Source organism: Rousettus aegyptiacus, unplaced genomic scaffold (genome assembly GCF_014176215.1).
Source record: "Rousettus aegyptiacus isolate mRouAeg1 unplaced genomic scaffold, mRouAeg1.p scaffold_m13_p_16, whole genome shotgun sequence".
Taxonomy (NCBI): domain Eukaryota; kingdom Metazoa; phylum Chordata; class Mammalia; order Chiroptera; family Pteropodidae; genus Rousettus; species Rousettus aegyptiacus.
This window is the reverse complement of record NW_023416291.1, coordinates 21,775,342-21,792,771: the sequence shown is the minus strand read 5'-3', so window position 1 is coordinate 21,792,771 and position 17,430 is coordinate 21,775,342. Positions and strand designations below refer to the sequence as shown.

Genomic DNA, 17,430 nt, shown 5'->3' with positions numbered 1-17,430 from the left:
GCTATACTGCTCTCCTGAGACCAATGACCTTCTTCGCAGCACTCACCAGAGCTGCACCTTACACCTCGTCCTTACTTGGATGAGTAGACTGTAAGCTCAGGGAGGCAAGGGCTCATCTCTCTTTGGGCTCATCATATCCACAATCCTAGCATATACAGAACATAGGGTATGTATTAAATAAATAGTGGTTAATTAAAAAGGGAAGGCACAAACAGTTCTGAAAGGCTTCTCTTTAGCCATTACAGAAGATATATTATCTGATATACCAAAAATATATCTCCCTTTATGTGTACGTATGTGTGTCCCTTGTACAAAAATGATCATTAAAAATGGCCATTCAGAAATAGTTTCCTGAGCCAGGGGTCCCAGAGACCAAGGAATTCCTTATTCTACTCTTTAAATGTCCACCCCTCTTCCCTTCCCATTCGCCTCCTCTTATCTGAGAAAGCAGAGGTGGAAAGACTAGAAATGCCATCTGAACTTGAGAGAAAGGAGAAGGTTCAAATGTAACTCTCTGCTCACTGCTAACATTCCCCTGGACCCTGCCTTGTCTTTTATTCTAGGGCCTGAGGCCCAAAGATAACAGAGTCTACAAACTCAATTTTTCATTTTCTTCTGAACTGTAGATGAGTCCTACATTAGTCCCTGGAAGTAGCATTAGCCCACAAGAAGTAGTACACTAACAGTAGCTAAGGACGTGGGCTCTGGAACAAGACTACCTGACTGAATCTCAGCTGTCTCACTTCCTAGCTATAGAAACTTGGCTTAGTCATTTAACCTCTTTGTGCCTCAGTTTCCTCATCTGTAAGAGTTTTTTCATTGTAAGTTTCCTCATTTGTACCTACTTTGTAGGTTGCTTTGAAAATTAAATGAGTGTGTGTGTGTGTGTGTGTGTGTGTACACATACTTAGAACAGCGCCTAGCACATAGTAAACACTACTTAACTGTTAGCCTAGTATTTTCATCTATGTGTGAACTTCATTTTTCACAACAAGATTAAAATGAGGAATGGACAATACATGGCACATATTTCCCTATCCTCTGATTCCGTGCCCTCGGCAAACATCGCTGATCAATCACAGCATACTTTTTTTTTTTTTTTAAAGCAAGGCAACCCTTGGTTGACCTCACAGATTGCAAGGACCTTGTCAGCTTACAAACCCTCACTTTTTATTTTGTGTTTTTTACGCCTACTGCACCTGGTCTTCCTAGGTGGTCTCCCATCCAAGTACTAACCAGGCCCAACCCTGCTTAGCTTCCGAGATCAGATAGGATTGGGCGTGTTCAGGGTAGCATGGCCATAGACCACAGCATACTTTCTTAGTCTCCTAATGTGACCACAAAATCCTTTCTCAACTTAGCACCACAGAGAGTCTTTCATTATTTAGAGAAAGTATGTGTGATGAAATCATTTTGTAATTCCTGGTCTAAGTGAATAAAACAGAAAGATGGTACAAAGAAAGAAGTCATTTTCCTTCTCATTTCCACATGATAGATTGCAATAAAAATAAAGATGCTTTGAAAATCTCCAAAACTCTATAGACAGCTTTAGGGATAAAAGGATGGGGAGAAATATGAGTCCTACTTTCCATTCCATGATGGAAAAACAGCAAGTTCTTAAGAACCAAGCAGTGGTAATTCTATTCCTGGAAATCAAGGCTGAACTTCTAAGGGCACTTTCCCAGCGCAACTCTGCTAAGGCTAGTACCTGGGAGCCAAGAAGGCAGAGATCCTTTAAACACATTACATCAGTTAAATAAGATTTAGAGGGGACTAACCTGGGACCTTAACGAGCATTTATAATTCTTTTTTTTTTTTCAACATTGGTGGCACATTTCATCATAGAAACAATCAAACTCTCTAAACAGAAAAGTCACTCATTGATTGGGCACTAACTATTGATTACCAGCAGAGCAGGAAATGAAGATGGGAGAGGTCTCGGATAGGGGCGTCTGTTGCCTAGTCACAGCAGGGTGGATGCCTCCAATCTGGCTGGTTGGGCAGATGTCCCTGCCTCTGCTCTGTGCAGACACATTCTAAAGCCACATGCTTCAGGAGCACAACCTTTGCTGATGGCCATGACGTGTCCTCAGTCAAGGGTATATGAGGACAAGGAATAGATTTTCATTTATCTTGAAAGCCCACTGCTTAAAGAGCAGCAAGGTTAATTAGAGCAAAATTGGGTCAAAGTCAACTCTTGGAGAGATTTTGAAGGGGATTTGGAAGGGCATGTTCGAAAGCTTTAGAAGATGATACTGACTTTTTCTTTTGTGAGTGTCTAATGCACTTCAAACTTTATGACTGCTTTCTTCCTTGGAAAAAATACAATAAAACTACTTGATAATGAAGCTGCAATAATGCAATTTCAGACATAAATCAACCAGTGATTATCTTCATGTCCTGTGCTCAAACTGAGATAGCTAAAACTCACATCTTCTGGATGAGGGGGAAGTGAGGGGATCCGACAGGTAAATGGCAGAGGAGCAGGGGACCGATGGGTAGGCTCCTGGACCCTCAGTATTCTCCTTCAGGTCCAATCTTGTCCAGTCGGGGTGATCATGGTGACACTACCTAACTAGAGATTCCAGGAACTGCTGCTGTTGTCCTGGGAGCCCTGGTCAGCTGCTGGACCCAGAATCACCCCAGTACTGGGACAGCCTCGTAGCAGACGAAAGCCTCAGAGCTGCAGGTCAGCTAGCAGTGCGAATCCTTCCTAGTCATGTTATCAATCTAGTAAAAACCTAGCTCATACTTGTCATGTGCTACTATCCATCATCCATGTTGCTATGAATCCACTAACATGGCAATAAAAACCTGTCAAGCCTCAAAACAAAATATGGTTTCATGGTCTCTCCCATTGTGTGCTTCTTTGTGGTTCTTTCTCCAGGTCACACATTCCTGGTATTTCAAAGTTACAAGATGGACTGGAACTAAGCAGGGTTCACATGTGGCCCACAAGCCCTAGCTTTGGACTAGCTTCTCCTGTCTCCAGCAGAGGAGCCCTTGACCACACTGACCAAGCATTCTGGTCCCCGGTGCTGCAAAGATGCCCTCCACAGCATTTTTACGATGATTTGATGACTGTAAGTGTTGATTTGTAAAGGAAGGGGAGGAGGAGTCCTGAAGATGAGCTTATAACCCAGTCACTCAAATATGGGACAGGTGCACTGGGAAAGGATAGGTAATGATGCTTCTAGTCACATTGGTCCAGAGACACATAGGTTCTATGTTGTTTTTGTCCCTTATGATTCCTATAATTTTTGGCTATGGTGTTTTAGGGTGAAAGTCAACCCAGAATGGATTTTTCTCCCAATAGTGTGCTCTGTATATGAGGAGGGGAAGAAATTACGTGGTGGTGGGCAACTTCCTGGAAGGGCATTGCTCGGCCTGAGGGCCGGCCTCTGTTCTCCACCTATCCACCACCACCACTCTCCCTTCTCCCTTTGCTCCAGGTGCAGCAAACCCAAGATGCATCTTTTGGCCAGTAAAGGAGCCAACACCCAGCTCAAGCAGCCCCTGCACCACCCAGCACCTCTCTGGAGAAGAACCTGAAACTTCACAACGTAAAGTTCACAATGTAAAAAGCAGAACAGGGCAGAACAAGGCCATACCTAAACCCCAGCCTGTGCTGGGGTTTTGGTGAGGCATAAGCTAATATTTATGGGCAGGGTCTTTGTCTCATATCCACTGGTAATTATATTCTGAGTTGTAGGAGCAAAGATAAATGTCATGGACCCTGCACTCATGGAGATCCATTTAATCAACAAACTTATTGAGAGAACCCTAAGGGAAGATTTCCAGCTAAAAAAGGCAATGAGGGTGAGGATATATTTTAACAGTAAAGCATTATGTAAGCATAGGACCTATTTATTTTTGATAATACACCTGCTGTATTTTCTGAGCTCTGCTCAATGCACAAGACCGTGAATGTGACTACGCAACACCAAATGCACACACCCTCAGACACAAGTCCTTTTCTGTTCCCAAGAAAAACTAGCTTAGAATGATCCTATTGTGTTTCTGTGTTTCCTGAGGCCCGGGAGAGTGAAAAAAAGGACCGCAGGGGATTCACAATTAGAGTGCAGGTGGTAAGACAGCGGCCCTCTAAAAACCACCCCTGGAATTACTGCATGCTCCCCAGGCAGGCTTCCACCATTCTGGAAAAGACAGCAACCCCACTGATGTAAAGGAAGTACAGAACGCCAGGAACACACATTACACTTAAAAAAAAAAATTTAAATATATAAACAACAAGGAAATACATGAATAGATGCTCAACCACACAATAAGAAACTATTTTTAATTCATGAAAATGGCAAACCTTACAAAATTAATGCTGAATAGCAAGGAGGGTGGAGGGAGATGAGCTTTCTCACACACGCTCATGTTTGTGGGAACAGCTACAATCTATTTGGAAAGCAACCTCACAATGTGCAGGAGGAATGCATAAAGCATTTAAGCCCTTGAGCTATTAATCCAAATATAGGTATCTACCTTAGGAAATAATCAGAACGGAGGCAAAGCTATCCAAAGATGTTAACAACAGAATTGTTCACAATAGTGAAAAACTATAAACCACTTAAATGATCTAAAGAAAGGAGAATAATGAAGTAAACTGTGACATACTCCTAAGGCGGAATATTACATAGCAATTTTAAAAGTAGGATCATAAAAAGTTGTGGGGTTTTTTTTCTTCAGGGTATCAAGGAATAGTAATATCGTGAAGTTAAGTGAGGAAAAGCAAGATATAAAAAAAGGTATCCTACCCAATTAAGACAAAGGCACAGAAAAATGACTAGAAGGAAACAGGGTAAAAAATGTCACAGTGGCTGCTTCTATATGCTGAGTTATGGTAGAGTTTTCTTCCTTCCTAATACTTTTATGTACTTCCAAACTTTAAAGCAAATATTTCTTTGATAATCTATAAATTATAAAAAGGAGACAAAACTTAAAAAGCAAACTCAGAAAAGAAATCTAGATCCTATCATGTACACTTTCAAATGGTAAAGAATCTAAATGTTTTCCTTTTGAGTCCCATTCCTCTGTTTTCTTTCAGTAAAAAGAGCAAGGGAATGCACAAAAACTCTTAAATGAAAATAACCAATGAAGAGATTTCCTGCTTGATCACTTAAGGACTCCGCAGAGGGCCCTTTTCTTTCCAGGGCTGTGGGTCCCTGGAACTCTATTGCTTGCTCCTTAAGACACTGCCCCCTGGGGGACAGTGTTGGAGCTTTCAGGGACTTCCGACAAATTCAGACCAACTACATCACTGGCCTACTAAATCCTGAGGGCCATCTCGGACATTGTTCTTCACTTGGGTAGGGCTCGTAAGCTTATGAAGTCAAAGGAAGGCGAGTGAAGGGAGAGGGAATGAAGGCTGCTAGATGGACTGGGGTAGAGGGGATATCCGCCCCCGTAAGTCAATACACAGGGATCCACATTCTGTCCAAACAACACCACAGTTCAAAAAACAATTATTGAAAAAAATCAGTTACATGCCAGGCACCGGACTTACTGTCGGAGATACAAAGAGAGTAAGACAATGCCTGCCTTCTCTTCGCCCTTCAACCGGCAATGACCCTTCCTGACTTTCTAGGGCTGCTCACCAGGTGTACCTACGCAAGACTTCTGTGTTGGTTGCACTGCCTACAGCTCTTACAGCATCGTGTTACCCTACTATTACCAGACTAGCATGAGTTCCCAATTCATAAGTCATTATCCCAATAAAAGTATTTCATCACTGTTCACTTCACTTGGGAAGAATTCCATTTTCACTTTCGTAATACCATTATTAATTGCCACATTTAAGAACCATGTCTAACTTAGGCATCTGTGATAAGCATATAATATTAATTGATGGAAAATTTCCACCTGACCTTTATGAAATCTCCCTACCCCCTCTTAACACATGTAATTCCTAATGACTACCAAAATTAGATATTCTTGAGGCTAGAAATTCCATTTAAAATAAGGTTATTTTAAGGATTAAAATCTTTATGTCAGTCTGATAAATGTGACATCCTTATGAATAACAGTGTTGAAAAAAGTTGTATGGAAACCGTGGTTGTAAACCGAAATGATTTTCTTTTATTCTGATACATGTTTCCCATTGATCTGAAACCATATTTTAGATTTTTAAGATGAATGTTAAACATATCTATAAAAGATTATATGGAAATCACACTTTTTAGTATTGTTTTTCAAAGTTTTGCCCTTTAAATACTTGTAGGGGACCCTGGCTTCTCTGGCTTTGCTTTGCACTACTTTAGTCCCTTCCACAAGGATGAAGCAAAGTTATCTACTTTCTCTCCAGCATTTGTCGATGTCAGTTCTGCCACATTAAAATAATCAGTGTCGTGCAATATCCCAGTCCTGTGACTATAATTAAGGCATGAGACTCACAGAGGCATTTTCTCATCCTATCATCAGAATTCTGTGATCACTATGCAGCCTAACTGCATGCCTCTAATAACACTAAATGTGCTTCTACTAACAGTTCTATGCACCACACAGAAAGGTAGCAGCACATGGTTCTTGAGAATCACCACAACGTGCAGCAGGTCTTCTTTCTTCCTCCTTGTGAACATGTCAGCGGCCTTCAGCAGGAAGCGCACTGCATCTCGATGGATGTATGAGGCACCATCAGCTGTCAGTCAGGCAATAGGCAGGAATGGTCCAGTAACTCCTCCTTCCCTCCACCCTCACTCCCTCTGACAGTGATAAATGATGGGGCCCTATGCTCAGCTGAGCCTGACTGGCCCAGACCTCCCCTTGCAATCTGTTCCAGACCAGCACCAACCTTCCCCCCTCACCCCCCGAACATCCCTCGTCAGCACCACAAAGCAGGCTCGGCTCAGTATAAGGTCAGATCTATTTGCTTTCTTGTTGCTGTTCACTCATGAAAAAGAATTATGACTCTACTTATTTCTAAATGGAAGTTCCTAATTGAAATGGACTATGCTGTCACAAACCTGACAGGAAACTTGTCTCGATTCTCTTTTCACATTAGAAATGAAGGAGATACAGCTAAATATGAGCCTTTAAGAAGAAAGAGAAATAGTGATAGATACAAACGCAGATGTTAATCTGGCTTTCATTAGAATTGATAAGCTTTCAATTCGTTAAATTACTATCTGTTGTTGGGGTAAGAGGGAGACAAAAGATTCTAAGGAGCACAAAATATTGACAAAGAGATGGAACATTAACATTGAAGATTAACGAAATTCATCAGAGATCAGTTCTTACAAAACATTTTGCTTATCTACAAAGATAGTCATTTCAGGGTTATTTGTAAAAAGATAGGCATCAATCTTTTGCATAAAATAACCTATGCTGTGGAATAATATGCACTCGTTATAAAGAATGAGGTAACTCTATAGGTATAGACATGGAACTATCTTCAAGATACGCTGTTCACTAGGGGTAAAAAATCAACAGGCAGTATAATGTGTATACTACAATTTACTTTTTTAATATTCGGTTTTTACTTTTTAAACTTTGTTCCATGAGATATAGGTATTACTTTTTTGAAAATAGGAATAAATTTTTTTTAATGTACCCAGTCTTTGCTACCCCATTATTACCCCTGCATTCCTAGAGCCTCTTCCCAGGGTTGAGAGCCATGCTGAGACACAGGAGTGGCCAGCAGCAGGCAAGCAGGCCTGAGCTCAAATCAGCCTGATGCTCACATTTTATCTAGGCCTAGGACAAATGCCAAAGATGATCCCACCTGTATCTCACAGTGGTAGAACTGCAACCCAGCTTTAAAATTCTGGGTAGTTTATAGTATCCTCAAAGGTCTCAAAATAGAGGTATCACTCCATTTCCTCTCTAATTGATCTGCATTCTCCAAAGCAATATGGTAACTTTTCTCTTTTTAAGGGAGAAAGGATTTTAAGAGGATCAACCGTACCGGATTTTAGATGGAATTAAAACAATATTTACTTAAAAGTAAAAGATGATTCTGGTTTACATTTTTTTATTTTAGAAGAAGAGAGAAGGAGGGAGGGAGGAAGATGAGAGGAGAGAAAGAGAGAGAAAGAAGAGGGGGAAGACGAGGAGAGGGGAGGGAGAGAGGGAGGGAGGAAGTGAGAGAAAGGGAGGAAGGAAGGTAGACTAGATAGAGCACCAGCAAGTATTCTGCTGTACTGGAATTTGGCACATATTTTAATTATTTCTCTGTCTCTCCTGCCTTTCATTCTCTGTTTTGTTCTCCCTTATAATTTTCCCCCCATAACAGAAGATAAGGTATTTTCAAATCTATTTTAGATTTACTGAACTGAAATTATACTCACCATTTCTAATTTTAAAAGCAGCCGAAATATTTTATATTTCCCTCAGAATAAAAAAGATAAATCAAGTTTTTTACTGTGAAGCCTGAAACTGATTCTCAACAAATTAGGAAATTAAAAAAAAAAAAAATTCAACTCACAAGAAAATCAACACATGTAAATCATCCACTCTGAAAATTTCCCCTAAGGACCTGTCATTCTGAGAGAGTAGACTTGGTCACATGGCTGAGAAAGGGAAGTTAAATAACCCAGAACATATTCATATAAAGAAACACCAAGGACAAAATCTTCAACTACATTCTACGAATGACACAGAAAGGCATTTTGTGATGTTTTTATGCTGTGTTCCATGAAAGGGTAATGCAAAACTGATCATCTTAACTCTGGAAACAGTAAGTGGCTGTTAAAACATGCTTTTGGTCATCTAACTTAATGAAGGGACAGAGATTAGAGGTGGCAGTGCAAAGCCTATTTTGTTATCTGCCTTGAATAGATGCTCAAACGGACCCCTGGTTATTCAAAGCAATGGGTTGATCCTGCATGAATTCTCTAATGGCTAACTGACTGAAGCATTGCTGAATAAAATGAGAGTCACGTCTGAAAATGTCAAGCGTGTGGGAGGCCAAGGCAAGCAGTCTTCCACTGAACCCACTCAGGACCTGAATCGTAATCTCTCAGCTGGACAGCCATCGGCTTCCATGTAGACACGGGCTGAAGAGGAGTGTGAGGCTTGCCAGAAATGGTTCTTATGGACTAAATCTCATCAAGTGTTTTTGGAAGTACTTGATTAAGATCCTAGAATTCTACAAAAGGAGAAGATGACTGTGAACTAGCATAATGCAACTATAAAGGGACTTCAGTGTAAGCCCTGAAGAAATCTGATTTTGAGTAAAATTATGTCTTGATAGGTCTGCCAGGCTCTTAGTGCTAAGAGTAAATTACAGTAATCTCTATTTTCTGTCATTTTATCTTCCCCAAAGGCTGATAGCTCAAAATGTAAACTACCGTGGGGAAGGTAGCTAGAGAGGACCTAATGAAATACAGGCAAGTCCCCAACTTAAAAATGAGTCACTTTTCAAAAGCATATTTATAAGATGGACATCTGAGATATAGAATCCATTTTCTCATGAACATGCTGTAATAAACGGTGGTGAGCTAATCCACAAGGGCCTAGTCAAGCTATAACAAGTCTCAAACTCAACTCCTAGGATTCTAGCCACCATTTATGGGATACTGTCTCCATGTGAAAATGTACTCTAAGTTCTACCCTACAACATCAAAAACATACCCTTTCATACTGGTCAAGGTGGTTGCAAGCTACAAGTAGAGAAAAAAGAATTTCCCTGCTTTTCCAACCTACCCAGCTACTAACTCAACCATAGAAAGTAATCTCCACTTTATTCCTCATTGTAGAAAGGTTCCCTCCCAAGGACAGAAGGAAATTCCTTGTTGTACAATAACCACTGTTCAAGTGCAAGGTACATTCTAAATTCAGTGGTCTCATTTCAAATGAGAATGGGAAGCTTGGTAGTTCTGGCTCAGGGTCTCCCAGACTGGAATTCGAATGAGACTGGCAAGGGCTGCAATCTCATCTGAAGGCTCAGCTGGGGAAAGGTGGCTCTTAAATTCATTTGACAGCAGGCTTCAAACTCCCAAGAGACCCTAATCCAGGGGCACCCAGCTAAGCCACATCCAGATTCCTGACCCCCAAAAAAACCTGTGAGATAATAAAATAATTGTTCTCTTAAGCTGCTAGATTTTGGAATAGTTGATTATATAGCAGTAGATCATTAATACACTAACAAGTTCTAATAAAGAAAAAATAATGCAATTTTTAGCAAAGGAAAACTGATGACATAAACCAAAAAAAAAAAAAATCATCTTTTAACAAACTGTTTTCTACTAAAAAAAAAAAAAGACATTTGCAGTCTGATTTAAAAATTAACCCCGGAATATGATCCATTTCTAAGTTGAAGACTATCTCTAGGTAATTTATTTTCTCCACAAACTTTGTTCCCTGGTATGCTAAGATTGCTAAAACAGGCATTCCTGAACCATTAAAGTCTAGGTGGGAACAGTGTCTAAAATATTAGAGTAAGGCTTTTAGCACTTCTGCAATAATTCTGACAATTTCTATTCATTTGCATTATCCAGGGGATGGTTAGTTATTTTTCCTGCTGTTTCGTTTGGGGAAGTTATATCTCTGCCTCATAGGGCTTACAAAAACAATGAAGAAAGATATTTTCCCAAAATTCCCAGGGAGGCTAAATTGAAATTCATGCCGAAGGTCTTAACCACGGGGAAGAAAATTGTTGGAATTTTGATGGGATTTTGTTTCATCGACTCCTTGGTGGGTTGACTTTGAGGGCTTTTTTCTTTGACTAGATGGAAGTAAAAAGAGGGCAGGATTATTTCTATTCATAGCTTATCTTTAAGAAATACGGTTTTTCTCTTTTTCTGTGAGAATTAAAATCAAATCTAAAAATAAAATTGTTGCTGTTACTGAATTATTTTATTAGCCTGGATACTTCATCTACAACATCTTAAGGTCATAGTACATTTATTCTAAGCAGTAAACATAGTGGGATCTTATTATTTCCTGTTCTTACTGTACCTCGAGAAACTCTAAATATCGCTGCTAATGACTGTGAAACACTGGGAGGGTCAAGCTGGAGCTGATCAATTCAGTCATCTATGAAACTGCATTCCTGGCTCACTGTTCGCTGAACTTCAGTGCTTGCAGAAATATCACTCACCACACTCTGGTCTTCCCCTCCCTCACTTAAGTTTAATCCCAGGTTAAAATACATGGGGAGCGGGGTAAGTGAGAGGAGAAAAAATACCAATTGAATACATACCAATGTCTCCTACCTTGCTTGAAAATAGGGACAAAATCCACAGATCATAAAAGTCTCAATTCATATAGTACTTGAAGAAATTCCTGTGTAGCAGTCTGGGTCCAATCAGGAGACAAAAACCACACAGTTGTATAGAGTTGACAGAATTGTACACTTGGAATTTATATAATCTTATTAATTAATGTCACCCAAAATGTTTTTTAAAATAATTTTTTTTTAATTTTTAGAAAAAAAAATCTCATGCAATTCAATAGCCAGGAAAAAAAAAGAATTCAATTTTTTAAAATGGGCAGAGGACCTGAATAGACATTTTTTGAAAGAAGAATACAGACAGCCGACAGGTATGTGAAAAGGTGCTCAATATCCCTAATCGTCAGAGAAAGGAAAATGAAAACCACAATGAGATATCACTTTGCAACTGTTAGAATGACTATCACCAAAAATACAACAAATAACAAGTGTTGATGAGGATATGGAGAAAAGGGAACCCTGGTGCATTGCTGATAGGAATGTAAGTTAGTTCAGCACTATGGAAAACAGTATGGAAATTTCTCAAAAAAATTAAAATTAGAGTTACCATGTGATCTATCAATTCTACTTCTGAGGTCATATCCAAAGGAAGTAAAATCATTATCTCAAAGAGATATTTGTACCCTCATGCAGCATTATCTACAATAGCAAAGATGTGAAAAAAAATTGTGTTTATCAATTGATAAATGGACAAAGAAGATGTTGTATGTATTACTCAGCCATAAAGAAGGAAATCCTGCCATTTGAAACATGGATGGACCTTGAGGACATTATGCTAAGTTAAATCAGTCAGATAAAAACACATACTATATGATCTCATTTGTGTATCTTAAAAAAAAAAAAAAAATTCATAGAACAGAGAACAGATTGGGGGTTTTCAGAAGCACGGGTATGGGGTTTGGGGAAATCAGTGAAGGTGGCCAAAAGGCATAAACTTCCATTTATAAGATAAGTAATTTCTGGAGATGTAATGTAAAGCATGGTGACTATGGTTTATAACACTGTATTGTACATTTGAAAGTTGCTAAAAGAGTAGATCTTAAAAGTTCTCGTCACGAGAAAAATATTATAACTATGTAAGGTAATAGATGTTAAGTAAACTTACTGTGGTAATCATTTTGCTATATATACATATATCAAATCATTGTGTTGTAAACCTTAAACCAATACCATAAGTCAATTATATCTTAATATTTTGGAAAAATAAATAAAATTAAAATAGCAAAAACAATTTTGAAATACAAGTTGGAGGAATTCATTACCTGATCTTATAGTAACAAGGGAGTGTGGTATTGTTATAGGACAGTTTTATAAATGAGTGAAACAGAATAGAGAGTATGGAATTGAATTTTGACCAAGGTGATGAGGTCACTCAGTAAGGAAAGGAGAGTCTTTTCAACAAATGATGTTGGAACAACTTGATATTTATATGGGACAAACATACCTCAACCCTTACCTCACAGCTTACACAAATGTTTAGCTGGAAATGGATACAGATGTAAACGCAGGAGTGCTCAAAACCTGAATGTGGTTCTCCATTCTTTTTTCTCATTCACTTGAAATGCACCACGGTGGGAATCAAGTGAAGACTAAACACTTTTCCAAAATACACCCCTGCGCCTTATTGCTAGTGTCTCATCCTAAAAAAAATAGTCTGAACAAAATCTTGTGACTACTAAAGGAAAAGTGACTACTAAAAAGTAACTTAAGGGAGTTTCTCAGCAGTGATAGAACAGTTCCGTATGCTGACTGTAGTGGTTACTCAAATCTAAACAAGTAACAAAATATCATAAAACTACACACCAAAAAAAGTACATTCAATAACTGGTGAAATTCAAATAAGGCCTATATTTGAGTTAATGTGTCATACCGATGCCAATTTCCTGGCTTTGACAATGTACTATATGATACATAAGACGTGATCACTGGGAAAAGCTAGTTGAAAAGCACAGAACTCTCTACTACGTTTGCACTTCTTGTAAGTCTTAAACCATTTTAAAGTATGTTAATCTTATGAGAAATTCTAAACATATCAATATTCCCTAATTGTCTGAAAAGAGAATTTAGAAATACTGAAAGTTTATAAAGCAAATGGAAAATATTTACCTTCCAGAACACAATTTTCAAAGTTTCAGAGTACTAACTCTCATTTAAATTAAATTCCATGTGTTTGCGGTCTACATGTATAATCATTTCAAAGGACTGAATAATTGATAGTTCTATTTCTTTAGTACAATAGAACTACCATATTACTGCCTCTGAAGAAAAACAGCCAGAGTATAAGCTCCATACTGGTAGGTAATCTGATGTGTATCTAATACACTTGAAGGATCTTCTAAATTGAATTTTAAAAAAACGAATAGCAAGTGACTACTACTTACTGATAATACTTAGTATAATCAAAGTAGAAATCTCAAACAAATGGGCTGTGGAATGGTCATTCTGAGGGGTGAAGGTGTAAGTCAAGCGCCTACCTAGTATCCCAGGTACAGCACTGCTAGTCCACTGCCTGACATACAACACCGGGCAGGGTGTGGGGGTGGAAGATGGCTTGGGTACTAGTGAGAATCAAACTTCTTATCAAGTCTCTACTGCCTTGCCTATGTTTCTTTCCAAATTCCACAAGCAGACATAAGATTTTATGAAAGGTTTTACTCCAGGATACACCCAAGAGTTGGTAAAAAGCAAACCCTTTGAGACATTCCAGAGATCATTGGCCAAACTTCGGGCAATGCATGGTCACTGTGAATCATCTGGAGACCAAAAGCGGGCTCAGCCGTGTGGTCTGTGGTCTTCATGGCCAAAAGGAGACGTCCAGCAGCCAAATCGTACCCTTTGCTGAAGTTCTCACGTTAAGGGAGGATTTCGAAGCAGTCCTCTGTAGTACAATGGCAGTTGCCCATGTCTTTAAAATCTAGTTGACATGGAAAATACAGCTAAAGCTGGAATTTAATGTAAGCCCCTATTGAAAGGAACACTTCATGAAATTTTTCAGAAACAAAAGCAATCCCTCTGCCAGCATGAAAAAGCATGAATTTACAAGATCAACAATCAGAATAGCTGATGACAGCTCACACAAAAAAAATCTAAGCCTGGTATTTTAACAAAAACCAAAGCAAGACCTTTTTCTCTATACAGAGCACAAAGATAAATGACACACGGGGTTTAAATCTAACATTTTTCCTGAAGAGACAATAGCAGCACCACAGGACTGACCTGATTTTACGCAGGAGCAGCTATTCCCCTGGCATCACCTCTCCCACCCCACCTCCATCACGGCAACAGCTGCCCAAAAGCCCTTTAGGAGGTGGCACAGCCTTTCACCTGTAGTTAAAGGCTTAAACTGCCAGGGCTTCGAAGAGGGCCAGCGCAGTGACAATTTTACCGAAAGGTAAATGATTATGACCCAATTAGTTCTAGAACCAAGACTGCCAAACCACAGCCCACTAGCCGAAGACTGCAACTTGGTTTTGTATAACATGAGCTAAGAGTAGTTTTTATATTTTTTAATCAGAAGGAAAATATTTCGTGACACATGCGAACTATATGAAATTCACATTTGAGTGGCATTGAATAAAGTTTTACTGGAACACACAGGCATACTCATTTATTGTCTATGGCTGCTTTCATTCTTCAATGGCAGAAGAGCTGTGACAGAGACTGTATGGCCTGCAGAGACAATAATATTTACCACCTGCACTCTGTCCTAGAACAAAGCTGAGAGGCAGAGCATAACAGGATGAGAATGAATGTGAGGTCATGAATTTACAAGATCAATGATCAGTAAACAGGTAGATATAGGACAGGAAAGGGGCTACATGATGAAGGGCCAAGGGCACAGAAGTCAGACATCACTACTTTGCCACTGTGTCAGGGCCAGTACAGGAATATATTACGAGGGAGGGGAGCACCAGTAAGATACCAGACACAGTACAATATGGAAAGAGCCGTGGCCGGAGGGCTCTATTCCCCACTAACACTGTGCCTTTGAGCAATCACATTATCTCTCTCATTTTTTTTTCCTTATCTGAAAAAAAAAATGAATGGAAATATACCTATCTTATAGTGCTACTGTAAGAATTGAGAGGGGATGATCCACCTGAAAGTGCTTGATCCACATGTTAGGCTCAGCCTTGAAAGATGAGTAGGTTTCCACAGGTGGAAAACCGGGGAAGAAAGGAAGACATCCGAGATGGAGAGAACACAGGGCTCCAAGATCCAAAGGAGTAAGTGAATGGCCAGCTGCTGACATGGAAGAGGCAAGCAAGGGCCAGATCTTGCAGGTCATAAAGTACCATGTACAACTCTCTTCTCCTTCACTTTCTCTTTGGTTATTTCTCTCCCTTCTCTGTTCACATTCCTCTTCCTAATGACTCCCAAAGATATGCTTAACTGTTCCTTGGTCCATCAAAGGCACCAGGGGCTAAACTGTGCCCATAGCTCTAAATACCCCAATAGCATCTTCAGAGTATTCTGAGGTAGAAACAAGCTTTTCTGTGTTACCCCCACCTATTCATCAGATCACTTGACCTATTTGCCCCCCCCCACCCCCACACTTAGGTGACATCTTCAGGGGGAAATCCTAGATCCACAGCTGGTAGCATCTTCCAGCTGCTGAGTGAGAACTAAATGAGATTCCCGGGACTCAGTAATTTAGAGTAAATCCTAATGACTGCCAGGCTCCAGTGGTGATGCACACTAATGAACTGCCCCTTGCAGCCAGCTGTCCCTCAATCACCAACTGTCCACAGGGGGATTCCTATTCACTAAGGGCACAGCCAATCTCCAGAGATGAGAGAGCAGCAGGGGTCTGCAGAAGACAGGAGTAGCCCTTTAGCTTTCAGATAGATGATTTCGTGCTAACTGTTGGGAATATTTACAAAAAGCAGAAGGCACAAAGAAAGAACAGTTAAGAACCAGGTCATATCCCTACAATAAAAATCATAATGCTATGTATGCAAACTATTTATTCTCATGTTTTATTCAGCATCATTTAATGTCTTTCCTCTTACTCACTCTTGCTTTCTCTTCTTTCACGGGCTGGGTGTTAAAATCTGGCTATTTTCTGTTCAATTCAAGCACTGGATTTGGAGTGGGAAGACCTAGAATCTTGATTGCGACAATTATAAGTTATATGAGCTAGAGCTGTTTGTCCTTTGACACATCATCCAACTTCTTTGAACCTAGATCTCTGTATCCATCAAATTTGGGTCATGCCTGCTCTAACTGCCTGCCAAGGTTATTAGGTGCATCAGGTGAAAACATGGGAAAATGGACATAGTAAGCTTGAGCACCAGACATATCTAAGGGATCCTTAATATTGTTTTAAATACGTCTTCATTTTTAAAGATTTCTTGCCAGTTTCACAAAGAACTGATCAGAGAAGTATTTTTTTAAATTTTTTAAAATATAAAAAGCAACCAAGAATCCAATGTTAAACAAAGTCATTTAATCCCGGCCTAGAAAGAGAAGAGGTTTGGGAGAGGGGAGATACTTCAGAGGTGGAGAATTATTTCGGAGGCTGACAATGTAGAAGAGCAGGGAGGGAACTGAAACTCTACCACCAACACCACCACTACCGCCAATAACACCAATACCACCACCAGCAATAACACTACCAATTCCAACAGCGTCAGCTTCAGCTTTGCCTCCTCTAATGCCACACCTTCTTCCTCTCATCTAGCAGAAAGAACACAAGACCTCTATTTCTAGGCCTGAGCTTGCACTGAAGAATTTTTTAAAAGAAAAGAAAAAGTCTGGGGACAAATATTCTTGACATGGATCGGCTTGCCTCCTGCTCTCTGCTCATCGGTGTTGTGGTTTTACTCATTCTGAACCTCTATATGTTAAACCATTTCTGCCTTGACTGCCACCACTTCAAGTTCCTAGACCTTTGGTCTGCCATTAACTGAGGCTTCAATAGATTCTCGAGCATTGCTCTGACTTCTTCATTTTGTAGGATGGTAGTATCCTTCCCTGTCTCTCAACAGTAGATTCCAGGGAAGTACCACAACTATTTTCTAAACCTCCCACTGCCTGACCCATTACTCACATTTGGCCCTATAATACATGCTGCAGGTCTGCCTGCCGTTAGGTCTCATGCATTCCAGTTCTGAGGCTAACTACTCTGTCTCCGTCATCTCCTACATCCGAGGCCTAGACTGACACACTCATGGCCAGGACTGAAGGGGCCAATGTAGTGCCAAATCCGAGGAACAAGCAGGCCTCAAGAGCTAAGCTAATGGAGTTAA

The 17,430-nt window shown here is 39.9% G+C and overlaps 1 protein-coding gene and 1 pseudogene across 6 annotated transcripts in view; both read right to left on the bottom strand.

Moving 5' to 3' along the window:
- MSRA (methionine sulfoxide reductase A) overlaps window positions 1–17,430 on the bottom strand; it is a 329,836-nt gene that overhangs the window by 190,051 nt on the left and 122,355 nt on the right. The window lies entirely within an intron of this gene.
- LOC118612686 lies at window positions 1,188–1,306 on the bottom strand (annotated as a pseudogene).